We start from the raw sequence: 22,957 nt of genomic DNA, 5'->3' as shown, positions 1-22,957 counted from the left end.
GCTGGTGTCAGAGGGACAGTCAACAGAGAGGACGCACTCCAGGCTCCATCTGACTGTGTTCAGAGCAGGGCGGCCCTGTGGGGATCGCCATTCTACTTTATGACCATGCACTGAATTAACAAGGCCAGATGCCCCCCCCCACTCACTTAACATGTGTGAAAGTGCCCTCCGATGGGCTCAGCTGCTTTAAGGATGTACAGACAGAGAGGGGGAAAAAGGAGATAGGGCCTATTTTCAATTATACCAATTTCTCACTCATCGTTGGCTCCAGAGGTTTATGTTAATTAAAGATATCAGCCCTTCCTCTGTGCACACAACAAATTAGATGGAATTTTCTATGAACAATCAAAGTACCTCTCCAGTCCTTCATCTCCATTTCAGGAGTCACCCACCAGAGGGAACTGCCTCCTTAGCGGCGCTGCCACAGTTTCATGGGTACTGTGTCAATCTGTGGCTAATGTATTCTAAATGAGTCACTGGTACAACCGCTATCTGCTTGGACAATAGGTCAGGAAATGCCGAGCCGGCTCAATCCATTTAGAAATGAAAACCATCTGAAGAATCAACAGGAGCTGAAGAGATTTATCACCGCTCCTCAAAACCATGAGTCTGCTCCTGTGCCGGGGGATGGTATCAACAATGGTATGGGAGCCATGACTTCTCATTGATTTTCCGCCCCGGCTTTATGACAAGGCGGCTCTGGCATTTATATATTGTTGGGGTCAACAGTGGGAGGGTAACTGCAAGAGATACATTTTATGTGGTTTAGATATATGAAGTTAAGCTGCATTCAGACCGCCTAAAGGCTGGACTTGTAATTTACCTACGTTTACCTGATCAGCGTCTTACAGGTTTTGGTTTAATGGGTTAAACATCCCCTCTGTTCTCATTCATGTGGCTTATTATAATAACAAAGGGATTGTGTCTTTGTCATTACAACAGATTTCAGTCTTTCAGACTATTAACCAAATGGAAACGATATCAAAACCCAAAGCACACTTGCTCATTAAGAAAATGAAATGCCAGTCAACACTGCATCAGTTGCAACTCAACTCTCTCTGATTCTTTATGCATCACATCATGCCATTAAAAAAACAACACACACAGGCAAGCTCAGAGTGTTTTTCTACCAGCCAGCAACTGCCATCATCCTGACACTGGCAGGAAAAAAAGGTGCAGAGACGCAGCGTGGCGCAATCCCAGTGAGGGCCATCATGCGAGCAGATTAAATAAGGTTTTTTCCAATGCCCTGTCAAACATTCAGCCGTGTCTGAGCAGCGAGACAGCCGTTACAGCCTCACTGTATGAAGCAGCGCTCTCTCTCTATGGTCAGAAACAGCCTTTTTGATCCGGATATCGCCCCCAAGATTCCTCAGAGGTGACACTCACACACGCGCCTGTATGTGAGGTGAATGTTTACTAGCTCGCTGTACCTTGTCAGCGGTGAGACTTGTGTTTGTGAAGGGGGGATGACTCACACCGCTACTATGCTTCCCCTTGGTTTACATGAATCAACAACAGACTGCGGACTCAGACCCAGATCAAATTGCACATCAGGTTTAATTTCCCACAAACACTAGTTTAAGCACTGCAAGTAGAGATGATGCGAAACGATACAGACAGCAGTGTGGCAGTGTGTACATAATTATGATTTGGGCTGCTTTATTCTCCTCTGATAGGAGTCTTACTGTGAAACCCTCGGTGCTGTCTTCCAATACAAAACCCACACTGCACACCAACTCTTGCTCTTGTGTACAACTCCATTAAGAGGCCGACCACCACTTCCTTTTTCATCCAATCCACAAGTGAGTGAAACTAAATGGTTATCCTAACCTCTGGGGGAAGTGAGGAAGATGCTGTTTCAAAACGGGCTCAGAAATACAAGTTATGCAAGTTTTCCTACATGAACGCATTAGCTGACACAGGGATTTTTGTCACACCACTAGTTACCAATTGAAAAACAGCTCAATCACTCGAATAAAAGGACTAACCCCGGCCAAGTGACACACGAATAGCAAACGCATTAAATGGTTAACTCTAAAACAAAAGACAACTCTAGTGAATGCCAGAGTCAATCAATCTATAAAATCCTTAGTGTCTCCTACACATGTCTGGAATACACAAATTCACATTTGTTATTTTTATGCAGGTTGTTCAGACAACTCCAGGGTTTATTAAGCACCTAAAATTTAGAGCGTTTTAGTGAAAAAACTGAGACTTTAACAAACGATGACACAGACACACGGATTTGTTTCCTGATTGGTCTTAACAGTTCCATCTCTTCCTATGAAAATAAATCTTTGGTACTACTCGTCATTACGGTTTCTTATTCATAGCATTTTCAGCAACAACAGAGAAAACAACTGCAAATACACAATCTGTCTCCTGTTTACACCAACTCACACATTTTAGGTGTACATAAATGATCATGTGAAATGCATTGTGAAATTGGTTTATTATGAATGAAGATTGTTTCCGATATGGAGCTAAAACGCACATCTGGATGAAGATAGTTTTTCTTTAAAATACCGCTTTAAAACTGAAATGTTATTCAAAAGTGAATTGTGGCAACGTAGCCTAAAACCCTCCCTTGTTTCTGTTTTTATTAACATATTTTGGCTAATGCTGTGGCACAAATAAACTCAAATGTCAAGGGACCACTTGGTAAAAGGCTTGTTGTCTGTAATATCTTTACACTCCATCTGCCATTGACCCTGAAATCAAAGATCACTCCCATTGCAGCTGAGAGAGCACCGACTGACAGTTCTGCTTTGTCCAGCGTTACAGGAACACCACTGTCACATGTTTAACCCTAATTACACCTCATAGCTCACACAAAGTCGCATATTCATGTTTGTGTGACTTCCCAAACTGACTAAACCTTAAACTATTTCTTGGAGTAAGTATCCTTTACGTTTCAACAGCCATCCATTATCTGCAGTGCCGGTGTCATACATTAGCCTCGTGCGGTGTAGTCCCACTCAAGTGGATTAATCACATCTGAATCATTAAGCTAGAGGTCACTTCTCTGCTAGCAGAGGAACAAAAAAATGTCACAGGAAGCCGGGCATGGTGGAGATTAGCTCCTCACAATTAGCGATGCAACCCCCGAGTCCACGTTAGAGCCAGGAAGAAAAATGCAGAAGCTTTCAGGGATTTCAGGAAAGGATTCTTTTGACATGGCAGAGATTGAAGGCAATCGCCGCTTCCCCTCCGTCCTGGATTTGAATCTTGAGGCTTCTCTTTGTGCGTGTGTGGTGCTTCACACCCTGTGGATTCAGCTTCTGACCGAGAGTCACAAGAAGACTTGCTATGTCCAACGTTACAGTGATTCAGGCAAACAAGCCCTCCTCCCTCTTTTACTAGAACCGCAAAACATTAGATAAGCTGCCTTTCAGACAAATAACTGTAGTCTGCTTTCAGATCCTAAGCTGCCCCCCCCCCTCCTAAACAGACACACATCCCCACCGGCCACCCCCCCCTCACTCCTAGCTCTTTACAACAACAGCCACAGATCTCCTCCCCCCCTCACCCACCCCACAGTGAGGGCTTGCATGTGCTTGGGCCAGAGTTCATAGCCTCTGGGGTGCTGAAGGGGTGGGGGAGGGCGTCAAGTTAATTTGGTGGCCCTTCAACAGTTTGCAACTGGTTCACACATGATCCCTCTCGACCCTTCCTTCAGAAACACACCGAGACACTCTCCATCATTACAGTGCAATAATCAATTTATGACACGAGGGGGGGGGGGCTGCAAATCCAACCAGCCACTGGAGGGGAATCCCACCTGTCACATGTGTTTGCCACGGACTCATCAAGATAGTGTTTCATCATTTCCCAAGTGGAACAAACTTTTCTTTATCTTCCCTCAAAGCGGATTCCTCGGGATACACAGATCCTTTCCAGCATGTTCCCTGGGACAGCTCTACCTTTTGTTCCCCCCCCACTGTTCCCACTTTGGAAACCATTAGCAGCTGGAGCAGAGTTCCAGGCCGGGCCGGGTCATGGAGGTTGCTGGAGGGTTCTGCTTCCCAGTCCAGACCAGAGCCAAAGTTTCAGAGAAGCGAGCCAAACTTCTTCCAGCCTGGCCAGGAACCAGTGAACATCTGAGTGGAGGTCACACACACGCTTCCTGCTCCGGATATAAACAAAACACAAAAGAACCCGGGACACCTTTTCTAGCTTCACAACTCACCCGAGTCCCACCCGGCTTCAGTCATCATCACTACAGTCCAACACAACTCTGTGTCTGGATAACACACACTGCTCCCCCCCACACACCACCACCACCGCTTGTCTGCGCCCTCCTCCACCAACCACAGCCATCCTGCAATCTGCTTTTTCTTTTCTTTTTTTTTTTGAATGCAACTACTCACCCGCCAGTCTGGAGATTCTCGGGGAGTCCCAAAGACTGCTGCAAACTACTTGAGAGGGGGGGGGGGGGGGCGAGCCTTGCCCGAGATGACCCAACGAACTTTAAAAAAAAAAAAAAAAAGAGATAAAGAAAGCGAGCCGGGCCAAATCCACGACCCGGGACAGCGCGAAGCGAGTAGCACGCTGCCGAACGGAGGGAGGGAGGCGAGCACTGGCTCTTCCAACAAAGACGGTTTCACTTTACTGAGAGAGAGAGAGACTCATGTTCTCCTCCTCTTCCTCCTCTTCTTCTTCTCCTCCTCTTCTCGGGACGGCTCCTATTCCCCGCGGCCGTGTTGTTGTTGTTGTACCAGTCGGTGATGGTGTGTCCACATGAGAAGTAACGCGGCGCCGCGAGTTGTTACGAATGAGAGAGGGGGAGAGAGGGGGGGGTGAGGAGGGAGGAAGCCAGCGAGTTCGCCGTTTACAGGCTCCGCTTCCTTTTTCCACACACACTCACTCGCTCACACACACGCTCTCTCTCCTCTCTCCCTCTCTTTCCTATGCACACACACACACACACACACACTTCACGTCCTCCCGATCGCTCCCTCCGTCTCTGTGAACCCCTCCTCCTCCTCCTCCTCCTCTTCAGCTGTTCAACAGACGCATCCACATGGCTGACCTAGTCTTTCTTTATCCAGACACTAGTGAAGGAGAATCACCCCGACCACACTCTCTCTCTCTCTCTCTTACACACACACTCACACATACACACATACACACACAACAAGCACCACCAAAAAAAAATCCGAGCGAAACAAAAACATGGACTGGATTCAAATAATCGTCAGGGACAAAAGGGTGGTGGTGGTGGTTTGGGAAGAGAGAGAGAGAGAGGGGGTGGAGGGAGAGGAGGGCACCAATGGGGCTGATGATTGATGGAAGCCCCGTAGGGACACGCTGCTTGATTGTGTGAGTTTGTGCGTGTGTATACGAGTGTGTGTGTGTGTGTGTGTGTGTGTGTGTGTGTGTGTGTGTGTGTGTGTGTGTGTGTGTGTGTGTGTGTGTGAGGAAGCGACACGCACGCTGCCAGAGCGACCATCAGCAGCCGATCAATGGGAATGTAACACTGAAGCAAGACAATGAGAGCAGGGAACGCTGGTGAGAGCAGCAGTACTGGTGCTAATAGCTGCTTAATAACCTGGATTCCTTCCTGGTTCACCAGAGCACAGTTTGGTGATCGGCTCAACAGAAACACAAATGAACAATAATTTGTTATATACAAGTGATTTCTATTTTAAAACCTGAGTATAAAGACTCAAGAGCGAAGAGGGAGGGAGGGAGGGAGGATGACTGCTGCTTATGCTTGTGGAGCTCATTTGCATTTTTGGATAATGAATTAATTAGTCACCCCCCCCCCAAACCCCTCCATTAAAAAGGCAGAAACAAGCAGGGAAGATAATGTGAATAGTCCATTAGCAGTATTTGTGAAGGCTGATTTTAATGGTTAGTCTGCACATGACATCCAATGTGATCCTGGTCACCCCCCCCCCCCCCAAGGTCTCGGCGCTCATTCAGTCCCATTTATCAGCAAAGGCTAAACACACAGTTTGTTTCCCTTTTTAAAAAAAATCTAAATCAAACCATTGAATTAAGTAATAATAATAATCTGACCATCTGCCCCCCCACCACGTTGATGGTATTAAGTTCCAGAAATGAATGGGCAGCTTGACACATTTTCATTGTCTTAAACGTGATATTGGATCGCTGTCAAAAATCCAATTAACTACAACAAATTGTGTGAGCACTCTTCTTTTTTTTTTGCACTAAAGCCCAAACACAGGCAACAGAAGAGGCTGAGTGGGGGGGCGGTGTGCAGAGGGTCCTTCATTGTGCTGTGAACCTTGTTGGTCATCTCTGTTCCATGAGCAGAGTGGGGGTGGGGGGGTTGGGGGTGGTAATTCCACTGTGCGACAAAGTGCTGGTAAAACCTTTTCCAGTTCCTGAGGCTACTGTCCTGAGAAGTCAGACCCCCACCCCCTCCCCCTCCACAGAGTAACACAACACCACCACCGCCGCAGCTGCTCTCTTATCGCTGTGTGTATATATTTCACAGGGTCAATATTTACGATATTTACACAAACACACAGTCTTCCTCCTTTCCCCGAGTTACACAAACAATCAGCTGATCTGACATGGAAGTCTGTGTTTCTGATGCACAATCAGAGCCGAAAAGGGAAGAAAAACAAAAGGCTCCGAAAGCTACTGTGGTGTTTCCAAGAAGAGACGAGTCAAATGCCAACATTTCTCAGCAGGTTTGTGAGGCTTAAGTTGGCCCGAGACAGCGGTGAAGGGTGAATGCAGTGAATCCTGTCTGAAGGCAGTGCAACGCAAAGCCGGATTGGCTGGCAGGGCCGGCTCCCCTCTCTGGCAGATGAGATCCCATTATCAGGCAGACAAGAACTCCACCTCCAGGATTTCACAGCTCCTCTGTTTATCACATGGCTCTGTCAAGTTGGGCACCATTAACCGATAATGAAAGGAGACAACCGGTGCAGTTACAAGCAAAGCACTCCACATTCTACAGGCCTAAGCATGTATCTGGGAAGCTGACTGTGTCTATTCAATTCTGTTCAGCATTCAAACGGCCCATCACAATACCTTTTCCCTGAGTAACCCCCCCTGCTGCAGTGCCTTCGATCCCCGGCAGAACAAAAAGTGGTTACTTGGTGCCTCTTTCTGCATTCAAAGGAAATTACATGTAACGGAGCTGCGCTTTGCTGGAAAAAGAAAAAAAAACGACACTTTTCCACAACACAATTTTTCCGTAAGATTATTAAAGAAGAACAATTCCTTGAAACAGCTTTGAAAACCAAAGGGGTGTATGAAAGGCAAAAAAGGGCAAAAAAATAATAAATAAACACTTAAAATATGTTTTTCCCCAACCACATCAGACATGATTAGTACAAGTGTGACTAAACAGAAACACTGCCACTGAATCAAAGGCCAACATGTCCCCCCCCCCCCACTACTACTCCATTTATGGTTTATAGGATTCTGTAGCCACTTACGCTCATTAAAAATGAATACTTAACAAAAGCTGTGGCTGACACACGGTGTTTGCTTTAGCCTGATTTCCTCCACGCCGGAGAAAAACAAGCCACTCAGAGGCAGCAAACACAGAATGCAAGCAACAGCGAGGAGATAGAGAGAAAGTGCTCAGCAACACAAATAAGTCAGCCAGTAGCTGAAACAACAGAAAAAAAGTGTCAAGGATGACTGAGCCAAGCCTGTGAGAGACTTGGCAAGCCTCAGAGGCCCTGGCCTCTTAAGCACTCATATCTAGTAACTTCATTTAATACATTCACCAGGGATGAGCAGACAAGTTGAAGTGGGGAGGGGGGGGGAACAGACTTGTAAACCGAGGGGGAGGGGTTAGGTTTTGGCGGCGGGGAGGGTGTGCTTCAGAAGCTTGATTTTAGCACATGACTAAATCTCTGCAGTGCAACTAGCCAACTTCCCTGCTGCCTGAACATAACACAGGGAGGAAAGAGCGGATGTGTGAGACTGAACCTTGAGAGCGTTTCACCGTTCGCAGACAGGTCTCATCCACACAGACAGGTCTCATCCACACAGACAGGTCTCATCTACACAGACAGGTCTCATCTACACAGACAGGTCTCATCCACACAGACAGGTCTCATCCACACAGACAGGTCTCATCTACACAAGCCCTTCCTCACTTATTAGAAACCTGGAACAGTGCTATTCCAGATGGGGCTTTAAAGCCACGACTCTCCCTTTGCCACACGTACTATATCCATAAAGAACAAAGACTGTGTGTGACTGCGGCTTGAAGTTACTGTTTCTCATACTGACGGCAAGTGCGGACATCACCCCCCCTTCTCTCTCTCTTTTCTCTGTTGGCGAGCAAGCGAAAAAAAAAAGAGGGATAAAAAGCTGACTTCCAATCATTCATTGCCCCTTTTAGCCTTCATGGATTCTTGAGAGAGCACTTTACAAGTTGGGGAATCCAAAGGGAAAATAGGGTCTTACATGACTAATTAAAACACAGACTTTGCCTGGAGGGGCTTGGGAGAAGGGGAAGCAATAAAACAAGCCTCTCCAATCTCCCAACAAAGTAACCCAAGGAAATTGCTCAACTAAATATGGTTGAACTTCTTGCCTGTGGATACGAAGATACAGGGTTTTCAGGGATTATTGCTGGAGCTACAGAGAACATTACTCAATAGGGTAAAAATTCATAAATCAAATTAAAAAAAGGACCTTTAAGAAATAGGGGTCACACTTCTCTGTAAAGGTGACGAAGGACTGACTGAAAACAAAGATGTCCTTTGGAGACAATCCAAACAGACAGCTAGTAATTAGGGTGCTACCTAGCGAGCCTTTATTTGAGATCATTAACATACTTGTAAAAATGTGAGGGAAGCCAAGGAATGGTATTTCACTTTAGGCAATCAGTGCAAGGTCTAGCCTCACATAGCTATCTTGTTTACATAGCTATTCACAGTCACATTTGGCAGCCTCGCTACACTCTGAAAACCAAGACACTTGTAGGCTGCATATGTCCGATCTCTTTGCCAAAGCTACACAAGCTCCTCAAGAGAGTGAAACTCACTCGCAGCAGCCATTTGGTAAAACTATTGCATATAAGAAAATATGAATGTAAGTAAACCCTATTCCAGATGGAGGCGGCTCCCACCTGGTTTCAAACTGATCAAATGTTAGTGAGAAGAAGAACAGCATTTTTATCCTCATGAACTATAAAACACAGCAGAACCTGTTTGCTCATTTGCAAACATAGATAAATACGAGCAAAAGCGACAAACCGCTTTATAAAGAACTGGCACGGTGCTTGTTCAAAATGTGTGTCTTATCTCATGAATTCAACATTGCTTCAATCATCACTGCTTTAATAACTATAAAAATAATGGATAAACTCATGGAGTATAATACAAAAATCTTTCAATAAATGCTTCCTTCGTGAGGATTATAAGGTTCAGTTTCTTAAATCTGTTCGAAAGAGGTTTTGATTTAATGTCACTGTCATTTGTGGTGCTGTTGAACTGTACTGGCTGTATATTTGTCAACCCCATTTATATGAAATAAGGTTGACAAAATATTTGCAATGCATCTCAGTTCAGCACAGCAAACTACAGCCTCCAAAAACGGCCATTAAATAAATCCACACCCTCTTAAAAATTCAATAAAATCGGAGCATCACATTCCTCATAGAGGGAGGATTTATTACAGGGTTGTATTCCATTAGTTTTATTTAGGTGTACCTAATAAATCGGCACGTGAGTGTAGATTTATTGATACCCTTATTTTGAACATGAATTCATTCTTAAAATGGGTATGGCCTGGATTCATTTCATCACTGGAGTAACATGCAGTTGAGTTAATAATTGGCAAATGTGTTTTGCATCCGCAAGGGCATTTTTGTAATTGATTTAGAGATAATAACAATTTACAACGTTAATTAAAGCCATTTTTTACTCATTCACGTAAGGAAACAGAAAATATAAAATAGTCAAATAAATAGTTTTAATGACATATTGTATACTGTGTGTTTACTGACTGTCTATTTTTCTTACCCTCTGATGTACTGCATTCCTACCCAACTAATTTTATAACGGCCAATACTGACAAAAATATGTGCTCAAAGGTTTTGTAGGGAGGAAAAAATAAGAAAAAGATTGTGATTGTTTTGACTGTTCATTTGGATTCATGAAGCTGTTGCAAATAAGTTAAAAATGGAAACGTGCAGCAGATCTATAACAGGAAACGTAATGTTTTGGGATTTTGCATTTCCTTCTGTAGCAGGTCAATTAATGAAATAAACATTTACATTGAGAGAAAGTACAGATCTCATTCCTGAGCAGGAAAACTGTGAAACGTATTTTATCCAAAATCTTGCAGCTCTGGCCCTTGAGTAATACTTTAGATGCTATTTTCACTAAACCCCCAATTTTTCCACATTCTTCGAGCTCTCACGTGGACCGTCTGTGTCTGTCTGATTCTCCAAGCAAAACAGGGCCTCATTCATCTGAATAAAAGACCGGTTCAGGCTGCCGCGGCTGCACTGAGAACAGCCTCTGAGGAATGAGGCTGTATTTCAAGGAGGGCCACGGAGAGACAGAGTGCTAGCTGTGGTACAAAGGAGGAAGTTTACATTTCAGGCAAATCCTTTTGATAACAAAGACACAGCAAGATAAACAAACAGTGCTCGTGTCTGATGCTTAGTTCTGGATCCAGTTAGGGAAAATCCTCTATAAGCAAAGGGAAACTGTGTTTAAAAATGATCAGCAGCCTTTAAAGCATAACACGGGGTCCATGATCCTGAAAGCAAGATAGAGTGGCGGTTGGGGTGTGTGATTCCTGTGTGGTTACTGTCTCCAGGCTGATTGTGATCAGAAAGCCAGTGACTGCTCCATTTCACACAGAGCACATGCCTGTCTCACCTCCCTACACTGCCACCCTATGGACAATGAGCAGCGTTGCAGCTCTGTGCTGTTGCTGTGCTAAAAGAGGGGGGTGGGGAAACTGAGGCTCAATTTGTGTAAAACAAAAAAAATCAACACCACACACGATAATTCATGACATGCGTATTACGATGCTCAATATGGCGCAATGGCCCACAAAGCCTCGTCTGTGTTTTCACCCCCTCCAGTACCGATGCTTATTCAGAAATCAATTATTCCTCTCTGGTCTCACATGGCTGCTCTGAGTGTGTAAGCTAATGATTCAGCCATCTAGTTTACAGATAGACAGCGATAACTGGAATAAGCACATCCATTGTAGGTCAGAGGAGCAAGAATCCCCAAGCATTCAAAGCTAATCTTGTATGCATCTTAGATTTTTCCACCTCTTCTTTTTTATGAATAACAGCAGAGAGAAGTAATCTCAAAGGCAAGTGCACGGTCAGCGTGTCGGCACTGGGTGTGGCGGAAAAAAAATCAAGTTATTCAGAGAGACAGCACACAGACAGGGTGTTGAGGCGGCGTTACGAGACGAGGGAGCGAATGGGTAGAAAACCGGTCGGTGTGCAGTCGGAGCAGACAAGTTTGGAGATCAGTGCTGAGGTCAAGAGGAGCCACTTAGCTGTGCTTTGGCCTTACAACCCCTGCAGCGTTCAGAACCGCCCGCTCCACTGAGAGAGTAGATAAAAAGCTTGGCAAACATTCTCGAATCTGTAGACAGCCACATTTAATAATGCATGCAGTTTTTATTTATGGCTTTTTAAAGGTACAAAATGGAAATTAATGGAGATAGGCAAGAAGGTGGGAAGCTCGCTCATTAGCCAGAATATATATTAGGTTATCCTCACTAGTGCAGATCCCCGAAGGCAACAGCTTTTTTCGTAAACAAACAAAGCAATAAAGAACCCAGACTAAAACTCTCTCAATTACAACAAAACCATAGAGGTCCTTTTTGAATTTTTACCCAAACTATTACCACTAGAATTTAATATGCAAGTTAAAGAGTTTTACAGCAGATGTGATGCTGCAATGTTTGCCTATTAAACATTATTACTACAGCAATGAGACACAAAGAATGGCTGCCCCTTTTGATGTCTCTGGTGAGGAGATAATGTGATGAAATCTGAGAGTGATATGTTAAGTGTCATTTATGATTACATGGCAAGCCTGCTGCTCTTTGTCATTATTGTTTGGGCTTATGAATCAACTGAGCATGGAACTCTGCTGCTTCTCATTATGCTGTTGTGGACACAGAGAATTACTACTCAGAAGTGGTGAACTGGAAATTCTGCAAATTGCTTGTTTGGATGCACATATTCTGCATAATGCATGAGGCATCTAACATATAATAGATATGTGGGTCGGTGTGTGGTAGAAAGTGACTGTGTGTAAGCGATAGCAAGCAAGTGGGAGACACAGAGGGCATGAGAGATAGAGTAACACTGGTGATATTCAATATTGAGCCGAGTGGAAATCTAACATGCAGCATGGTAACTCTCTTCACCATAAGAAAAGGAGGGAATAGACGGAGGCGGCTTGATGCAGCATTAGCTCCATAAGTCAGCTCGTGGAGAAGGGATGGGTGGAGGGAAAGACGGATGGGTCGAGAGAGGGGAGAAAAGATGGGAGCAAGGGAGGGAGTGCAAGCTGTAGCTCTCTGTTCCTGCACACATCAGCAGCGGGAGGGCAGGGATGCGCGGAGGCCAAGGCAAGCCAATTACCAAACTCATTAGTGACCTGCTAGTAAGCTTTGAACTGCACCACCCTCCGTATCGCGATGGATTTTGCCGCTGCTTCACTCACCACTTTTTACAAAATGGGTGTATTTCAAAATTGGGAATTAAAATGCAATGTAGAATCAAAGGTAAAACAGCAACGAAAAACGAATGGTAGTTTGGTAGGCTGAACCTCTGGCATTGCAAAAATATAGCACTCTCTGCACAGGAAGGAGAATGACCTGGATATAAGTAAGCAATGCTATAAGATATAGAATGTAATGCATTGGGACACAAACACGAGAGTGGGTTACCACGAGTTAGAAGATGAAGGATAAATAAGCACTGACAGGCTTGAGTCTGCACTTTCCAGCTGGACGGAAGTAGCAGGAGTGAAGTGGAGGAAAGGGACGAGTGGGGTGGAGAAGACAAAGCTCAACGTGGGGTGAGGATGATGATGGAGAGGAAGGAGGCAAAAAGGGCTAAACAATAGAAATCAGAAAATGGCCCAATGCAATATCTAAATTACAAAAGATTTTTTTGTATAAAAAAAGTTAACATATCAAAATATACAAATCTCGGAAGAAGCATTGTAATGTTGCATTTTTCCATTTGTAAGGGAAAATGTTTGTTTGGTACAGACGTATAAGACAACTGTATTATTATTATTTGCAAAACAATGGCAGTTTGATTTTATGTGCATAATATTCAGCCCTAGGCCACTAGGTGGTGAAGGATTAGAAACACTTCGGGGGAGGAGTAGGGGGCAGAGGACAGAGGAGAATGCTGTGCTAAGCAACGCTACAGTGTCGCAAAACATTTGGACTAACCTTGACTGCATTCACCTCCTAGTTCACTGCCACACTGCTGCTCAACAAGTATTGACACGACAGTCTGCAAGAGAGAAACTGAAGGGGGGAAAAACAGACACACACAAAGGAGAAGGGAAAAAAACATGAATGATGTGTAAATGGAACAAACAAGGTGATAACAGCTTGACAGTAGAGGTGTATACATGGGTGAAGACGGCTGCCATATTTGGCATCATGTGGAACACATGGTGAATGTAGCCACTGAAAGACAGGAGGGTGCACGGAAAAAATAAAATCCCATTCACAGTGCAGTTAACATTTTCACTGAGGAGATTGTGAGCGTTTATTCAAAGCCAGTATCCATTTCCCTCTTCTCAATAAACCTCTCTGGATACACACGGATTCAGGCACTCATACCTGCTACACACACTGTAAAACACACACATGCATATACACAAAGAAACGCACTCGCACACAGTCCCCCACCCCCGAAACCTCCCCCATTATCCCATGAGCCCTCTCTTCTCTTCCTCGCTCGACAAGAGCTTGGAAATAAAAACATCACAGCTCTGCCTCGCAGCACCTGTTCAATAACATTGACATTTCACATTCAGCATCCGCACACTCAGAGATTCACTGCATTTTACTCTCTTTAACACCCAGAAACGCAACACACACATTCACACAAATACACACTCAATCTGCTACATTCCAATGTTCAGATGTTAATGCTGCACACACTGGGAATGTGTGTGTGTGTGTGAGTGTTTGTGTGTTTGTGTGTGTGTGTGTGAGTGTTTGTGTGTTTGTGTGTGTGTACGTGTGTGTGTGTGTGTGTGTGTGTGTGTGTGTGTGTGTGTGTGTGTGTGTGTGTGTGTGTGTGTGTGTGTGTGTGTGTGTGTGTGTGTGTGTGAGTCGGAAAAATGTTATTTGTTGTTGGTTGGATATCTTAATACAAACAAATAACTCATTAATATTTCCCTTCTTGAAACTTAGCCACTTTTGTGTTGAATAAAACTTATCCACAAATCAAAATGAATGATGATGGTTTCGTAAAATGTTCCCAGATGGTTTTGAATAATATATAGATTACATTATTAATTTGTTGTATATCATTAAATGTGGAACCGAATATTTTGAGGATGAGAGCAAGATGAGATGAACTGATGAATATGTAGGTCGCTGTTGTTGGATGAGTATGTGTATGATTTGTCTTTTTCTTCTTGAGGAGGGTGTGGCTGGGTTCTTAACAAATGGTCTATTACCAGCAACGATTGTACAAAACAAGGCAGCCTCCCCAGATGTGTACCAGATGTACAAAAAGAAAGCGTGTACTGTTCCTTGGCCTGCTTCTGATGCAGTACACCTCCTGAGTTCTTCTTGCATTTTAAGGCTTAATGGTCCGTTTGGTTTTGAATTGGAAACTTACACCAGGTGTGCAGTGAATAAAATCAAAGTATTCCTATCCAGGCAAACTCAGCACTGTTCATCAGCACAGCCAGTAGTGTAAACTGTTGTCTGACACCTCCAGGGAAAATAAAGCAGCACAAATACACACAACGACCATCCAGATATGCAAGAATATTAACATTACACGAGAAGATGTTGAGGTAGTGGATGTTTATTTCAAATGTTGGGCTTGATTTTCTTTTAGTGAAGCTATAATGCATGTTTCCAGACAATAGTTGCCACCTGAGGACAAGATGAAACGAGCAGTGGGCCACCTAATGCCAGGGCTCAATGCTGTTACCAGGTGCAGCCTAACCTGGGTGGCTGAGCAGGGACATCTGCTTGACAGCATTAGAGCCATAACCACAGAGTAAATGGCAGTAAAGCTGAGGATTAAATCCATGTATGAATAGCTCACATTGATTCTGCTTTCACCTCCTGGGATTTCCACGGTGACAGACAATGTGGCCATCAAGCGCACACACATAGAGGGACTCATCTGTCCCAGTTTTTTAAAACTCTAAAATCAGCGTGTGACTAACATATCTCCATTTTATTACTCATATCTCCGCCTAGAGGCTGTAACCAAATAGCACGAGGCATGGAGCATCATTGCTTTTACAAAGTGCCGATCCATTCAGTCTCTCCCACTGGTCTCAACAGACAAACCAAGACAAGCTCAACAGGCCTAGAAATGTCCATTCCTATATTTTAGCATGTGTGCTCATGCGATCACGCCCACTTCTTTAGAGTAGAGTGTTATTATATGTGAGCACTGTGGGGTGATGTGGATGATGACAAAGACAAACTGGCCTTTCTGTCTTTAGCTGCCTGGTCTCAAGTCTTTAAAATCTGAATATGCATGCACTCGCGCGTGATCAAATCCCCCTCGGACAAGCTTTTGTTTCCATGATCATCAGTCAGTGTCTCTAAATGTCCACTAGGCTCATGCTGACAACTACAAAACACTTCCTCAGCACAACATGACAAAAGAAAGAAGCCTTTGTTTTGCATCTTCATGATTTCAACATTCAAAGAGGCCTGTATCTAGTGTATTATGAGAAATGATCTAAACAGGGTTTTCATGAGAAGACACCGGTAAAAGATATTTAGTTCAGTCTCCAACTTGTCACAACGGAGAAAGTAAGACAAGCTCGACAGGCTTAGAAATTAATATGTTTTCAAGGTCAAGTAGAATTCATGAGGACTGGTGTAAATCCTGGAGGTAGAGCTTCAGCTAAACGACTCGTTGCTCCTTCACACTGCGAGCTAAACACTCATCAAAATCACGACTGTTTGCTGTCCTAGCTCCTAAATGGTGGAATGAGCTCCCACTAGACATCCGAACATCTGAAAGTTTACACATCTTCCGCCGAAAACTAAAAACACACCTCTTCCGACTGTACCTTGAATAATAAAAAAAAAAAAAACTAACCACTTTTGGTATTACTAAAATGGCACTTACTTATAGCACTTTGTAGTTTTGCTTTATTTCGAAGAAATTTTACTGTCTTGATTCTTGTTGTTCTTGGTTTGTACCCTCGGGGTTGAATGCACTTATTGTAAGTCGCTTTGGATAAAAGCGTCAGCTGAATGAAATGAAATGTAAAGATAATTGTAGAGAAATAACTTTTCCTCGATAGCAATATAAGACATGAAATCATTTCATCCATGTTTTGACAGACAACCCGAGGAGTCAATGATAATGAGAATAGCACCGCGCTCATGTGGCTGGAATAGAGTTACAGCCATGTCAGGTTAGGTTAAGTGTAGGAGTTGAAGCTGGCGGAAGCATACATGCTAATGTTTGGGCTACTGCAGCCATGCACACCAGGATGTCAGGAGTGTGAACGAGATAAAAGAGGACAGAAAATGTTCCCGGAAACTTTAGCGACTGCGTTATCGAAGACATATTTAGTTATTTAAAGTCCAATAAGAAACAGAGTAGCGTGCACTACAAATTGTGTTAAAGCGTGAAAGAAATTGAAATACACACAAATAGTTCTAGCGTGGTGTATATTGATATCGACTGATGTGAAAAAAATTATCGTGATAAGATTTTTTTCCATATTAATCAGCCCTACCTGGAGGGACTCTTATGAAAGCAAAAAGCACAATTTTTATCTCGATTTAACCTGGCAACCATATTTGGGAACCAGCGGCCATCTGACTCCTTCATCCAAAATGGCTGCATTGGTCATCACGGCTGACATGAGCCACCTTTAACGGCAAACAAATTCGATTACCTTGTGATTAGTGTGCATTGTGAGGCAGCTCCATTAACCTTTAAAGAACAGAGTGTGGAGCCTGCAGTATGTAGCCAAGTGGAACACTCTCCTTACTACCTCAGAAAAAAGACATGAGTGAAGTGAGTGAGAGAAAGAGAGGCGGAGAAACAGAGTTTGACAGTAGAGCAGCTCCTATTAGGTAAGCACATTGAGCCGTCAGGCCTGCACATTCATCAACATACAGAATGCCAGTCAGCAGCACTAGCAGCCTTGTCTGCTTCTCTACCATGCTACTGTGACTGAGGTGAGTTTGGGAGGACAGGGTGACAGGGAGGCATTTGCAAAACAGATTTTGACGACTCTCCCCAGCACTTGGCAGTGCAAATATTTCTATGCACGGCTTGGGTGTGTTTTACTAACATTTCCTGTGCCGCAATAGGCCATGGGTTGATATTGATATCATTATCATACCTGCAATGTAATAGTCTGGACCCAGGGTTTGCTTAAGATCAATGAAACACCAACATTTGGATCAATTGATTATTCTGGTGCTTTGTGCACAATGTGTTGTCGGATGGGTGTGAATGAAAAGGGCCCTGGCCTGTTTTCAGAGTGCAGCATCCAGACATGGGGTTAGGTAAGTGGATCTGCGCCGTATGAAAAGTGAGCCGAATTGGCAGAGCCCATGAGCTTCCTTCCCGTATCTTAGAGTCAACTACAGCAACAATGGTTACAGACAAAGCTCCAAATTAGGGCATGATTACAATTAAACATTCCTTGTTAACACAAACTAAAAATGTTAGCTGCAGTTAGCCTTCAAGTATCCATTCAAGAGGATGTGTTCTAACTTACATTGAATTCAAGGGCAGAATGGTGGTTATGTTAGGATAGCACGTTATAGGACAATAGAGGTGCAGAGTTAAAGGCTTATTTACGATGATATTTTAATCATCAGCTGTAGACAGAAGTCTTATCTACAGTGCAGCCCATAGAGGTCAAAATAAATGAGCAGCTTAACTTGTGACAATATCCCTTTGACTTTGCATTACCAGAAGTATTGGGACAACATAAATTGAACTATGCACTTCCAAACATCTAAACACAAGTGTAGGTATAAATATATTCAGAATGAGATTATTAAAATTAGATAAAACAGAGGGGTGGATACAATTTTTTGAACATCACTTTTACTAACTGCAATTTATACCATGCAAAAACCACTGTAGAGCTTAATTTTTCATTTAAAGCTCTATCAATTTGTTTATTTAGATATGAGCTAATTAACACAACATTCGTTTGAAGGAATTTTCAAAATGTAGTGATTAAGTTTTCTTATTAAAGTAACAATTGAAAGAAAAATACTGACTTTAGCTTCTCAAAGTATTTCCTGGTTTTCTTATGTTTTTGCTATAACGCTATTCTTGCAAACAATATTATTAGGGTTATTGTTAACACCCATAATGGCCATCCAGGGGTATTTTTCACAGTTCACTCTAATGAAAGCTGAGAATAAAATGATCAGTCGAGAAATTAAGCAGTAGATTAATGGAAAATGAAAGTAGTCTTTAAGATGTTTAAGTTCCTTGTTGTTGTTAGTGGTCAAAATAACCCAGCTGGCAAAAACCACCAATATAACAAAAAAATGAGAATGCAGAATTGCAACAGTGTTGAACACTTGTAAAAATGCATCTTCCAAATTACAAAGGGGCTATTTATTGCCAGGCTATTGCATTACATTGCATTATATTTTACAGATAGTAATTTATTATGTCAATCTTCTCAACAGCATTTATTATAGAATCACAAGCCCCCTCGTCTTTTCCTGCCACCAACTTGGTCTCAATCATGAGTGTAATTTGAGAGCAGCCTGATTGTGTTCGGAGGTAGCTGATTGCTCTGATGAGCCGAGAGCTGCTGAGCAGCAGAAAGTGGGCCATCTACACTCAACAAATAATGACACCAATAACAGCCGGGGTGATATAAGGTTGTCAAAGAGACTCTGTCATTTTAAATGACAGCCCTGTCAGCCGCTCGACAAAACTGGCCCAAAACAATCCCATATGAATTCATGTCAGGTACAACCTTCAGCTAAGGACCTTGCAAACAGTAACACTTTTGCAATGCAGCATCATCATCTAAATCACATTTTAGTGACTCCGCTCCATCTACTGGGTTAACCCCGTCTGTGGCTATGCCCTATCATCATCCTTTGCATAGAATCATGCAACTTATTCCAGTATACAAAAGGCTAATGCACGTAAATCACGACTAGATGACTTGGATGCTTGACACAAAGCCCCGCCTGCATACTAGCTATAGCTTGAGTGGGCGAGAAATGAACCTTGTTATGTGTCCTGACACTGGGCCCTGCTCCCCAGCAAATAAAAACATGCCTCTCACTTACAGCCCTGCCTGCGCCCACAGCCCCATACATCAGCATTATAAAGGAGCACGGCAGCCTCAAGGTCAGCTCAATTTCCTCCTGCTGTTATGAAGTATCAGAATCACAGCAAGAGGGGGCACCCACACACATGTAAAGAAATGATTTAGGAAGCGACGGAGGGGAGGGAGAGAATATAGAGAGGGGGTGCTGTGTGAAGGAGAGGCCGTGTGTAATAAAGCAACTGTGACGACCCACCAGGAGAGAGACAGCCTCTCCTGCAGTGGGGATGTACCAGCGCAGTCATTTGTGGGAAGAAAACGTGGAGAATATTAAGCATAGTTGCTTATTCCACACACTAAGAGTATCTGCAGTATATAGTAAGTAATGAGATTGAACATCTTTGGTTTTAACAAGCCAATTCCACTTGTGTAATTGCTCAAGTGCGGCCTGTGAAACTACAGAGCAATTAGGCCTACTGAATTATTGTTTCAGAAAATATGAATACGGTGTTTACCATTCACTGTAATTAAATTCTAAGCTATTACATGGGCACAGCAGCGACCTAATGCAAACCTAATGCTTTTTGTTCTTTTTGAGATCTGGGCCCATTCATCACATGCCCAAGCAATTTGATAAATTACACAGGAGCATGAAAGCTGATCATGTGCGTGGCAGAGAGTGCGGTGCGTGTGTGTGTTTGCCTCTGAGTGAGTAGGCATTCATCCTTGGCTGCTTCATTGGCTGAGGTTTGACATCTTCAGCTAAGAGCCTGGGGAAATAACAGCAAATTCACTTAATGGCACCACCTCATCTCTTCCTCGTGCAGGGAGAGAGGAGGGAGAGAAGAGGGAGAGTTCCTTAAGGTGTTAGAAAAAGGCTGTGTGCTCTCGTCTGTGCTGCCGTCTCTCCCATCCATGGGAGTGCAGGTGTGTGGGTAAACACTGAGTGCATTGAAATCCATCACTGGCCCTGGTCGGCCACCAGCTGTAATTTGCAGTCAACTATGACCCTTCGCAAAAAGCCAGCCTCCCTGTGCTGCCGCTATGAAGCCTGTTGTGGTGACAGCCCCATTTGGTTTGATGTGTGTGTGTGGTTGCATAAAGTGTATGTGTGTGACGATCTGTGCCCACAAAGACAAACATATGCAGACCTATAGTGGCAGCGATGACTTGCATGGCTGCAGGTAGGCGCGTGCATGTTTGTGGTATAAGGAAGCCCGAGTGTGTGTCTGTGTGCCTGCAGGGAGTGTTACAGAGCCGGAGGTATAATGGCCCCACTTCATCTTTGTGTGAGGTATTGCAGAAGACTCCAAAGCAGAGCCAAGCTGCTGGGGAGGAAGGCTGGGCTGGCTGGCAGTTGGATAACATCTACTGGGTAACAGCAGGTATGCTATCAGTGCAGCCTCAATCCCTTTGGGCTATTTTCAGAGCCTCTGACCCCGGAATGACTGGGGCTGGAAGACGTCTCTGTGCCAGCAAACCAGGAAGAGCAAGACCCCAAACCACGCTGTAACTTCCTCTTGGCTGCAAAACATATTATTCCAGCAGCCCTGAACATCTCTGTTATTCTTCAGACGCTAAAAAGAACTCAACTGCTCAATGATGATGTTTCCAAGAGGTGCGATTTCACAATAAGTTACCCAATAGAGACAATATTCTTAATAATAAAAGAGCATGTCAAACTACTTGTACAATTACCTTAACCTAAATACAAAACACAAACGCCCTCATTCAACAGCCTTTTAGAGTTGATGATGAATGATGACTCACAGTCGGAGATTGGATACTTCAGTATTTTGCAGCAATCTGACTGCTTGATAAAACAGGCTCCAGCAGTTCATTTAATAGCTGCAGGATATAGATTACAAAGCACAGTGTCGTTGCAGAATCTGTACAAAGGTTATAAAACAGAAGCAACATGACAGAGATATATGGTAGAGGCTGAAAACTGGAAGGAAACTGATACTGCATCATATTGTGGAGTGTTAATTCAGCTATACCGTATATATGTTATATAAACAGGGATTGGTAGCCCAAAAAGACAGCTAATATAATATGTGTGAAGATTAATCTCAGGTGTGATATTTTGCTGTGCACCATCTAAATGGAGTCGATAACACAATCACATCTAGGGCTTTAAGTACAAGTCATTTTCATTAATGATTAAAGTGCTGATTAATTTCTCAATTAATCAATTATTTATGAAACAACGCTCATCACTATTACGTGGAGCCTGAGGTGATATGTTCAAATAGCTTTTTTAGTTAACATTTACAGTTAACACGTTTAGATAGAGAAAAGCAGCAAAGTCTCACATTTAAGGAGCTATAATATTTTGCATTTTAGCAAAAAAAATTATTGACATGAATACGACATTATTGAAAGAGTACATTTTATGTATTTGATCATTTCAGCTTTAATCAAATCCATCAGGCTGAACCAGATTAAAACAAGACCAGGAGGCGAGCAGACTTTTATGACTCTAAGGTTACATATTTGGGATTTTATACATGAACACAGCAGCCAACTTCTATTCTCTATGTAAAGACAGAATGGAGTAACGCAGCCCTGACAACAAAATGACGACATTGTGATGGAGCTTCTCTGTTCTTTGTTCTAGTGGAGCATAGTGGAGTGTTCATGTTAATGCAGAAGCGTGTGGATGCAACTCGCACCCCGTCAAACTGTAGCCAGATAACTTAAGTTTGGATCAGCAGCAATGAGATCACGACTCCTGGGTGAGGACACTCATTTTTCCTCCTTTGTCAGAACATGGCTATGCTAACAATGCTAGCTAACTAGCTGTTTGCTGCCATACTGGCCCTGCTGAGAGTGTACTGCACTCCGCAGGCTTGGCCCATAAATTAACTTTAAAAAGACATATCCTTCAGTGGCAATGGTTCTCGTAACTATAAATATAAAATCATACAAACAACTTAATGAATATCATAAATTGACTTGCCAAAGGGAAAGTGACACCCTTTCACTCTGTCCTGAAATGACAACACTTTCTCTGAGTAAAAAGACAGAGGCTACTATCAGTCACACTACATAACAATCGCTGTTCAACCACATTGTGCTCTTTGCATACATTTCTAGCAGCGCTGTCTGCAAATAGACAAGCCAACAACAGACGCATAATATCGGTGAGTGCAGTGGTGCTGTAGTGGGGGGTGGGGGTGGGGGGATGGACACCCCCTGTGTGCTTTCTTCTTACATAAAGCTCTCCTCTCCCGTCTGAGTGACTGGCTTCCCACTATACTCGGCTCCCTGCGGTTTACTTGTCAGGCCCCTCTCCATCTCTTTTCTCCACACCTCCACCTGACATCGCGAGTGTTCTGTCACCCACTTCTCCTCATCCCCCTGGAGGAAATGTTGAGCCCCGCCCGCTAGCTCCCAGCAGCCCCTGGGGCATGGGACAATTAAAAAACGAGGCAGGAGCTCAGTCAAGCTGACACGCCGAGGCTCAGACGGGACTTTGCCTGTATCGCTGCGGAGGCAGGGGGTGCTTTGGC

The 22,957-nt window shown here is 43.6% G+C and overlaps 1 protein-coding gene across 1 annotated transcript in view; it reads right to left on the bottom strand.

Annotated features, from left to right (window-relative positions):
* The window catches only part of rerea (arginine-glutamic acid dipeptide (RE) repeats a), a 123,907-nt gene that overhangs the window by 83,866 nt on the left and 17,084 nt on the right, over positions 1–22,957 (bottom strand). The window contains exon 2 of the mRNA XM_061074248.1: positions 13,402–13,479. The gene's annotated coding sequence lies outside the window, so the exon portion shown is untranslated. The remainder of the gene's footprint in view (positions 1–13,401; positions 13,480–22,957) is intronic.

The sequence above is a fragment of the Limanda limanda genome, chromosome 7 (genome assembly GCF_963576545.1).
Source record: "Limanda limanda chromosome 7, fLimLim1.1, whole genome shotgun sequence".
NCBI lineage: Eukaryota > Metazoa > Chordata > Actinopteri > Pleuronectiformes > Pleuronectidae > Limanda > Limanda limanda.
The sequence above is the reverse complement of the archived record's forward strand: the minus strand, read 5'-3'. Positions and strand labels throughout refer to the sequence as shown.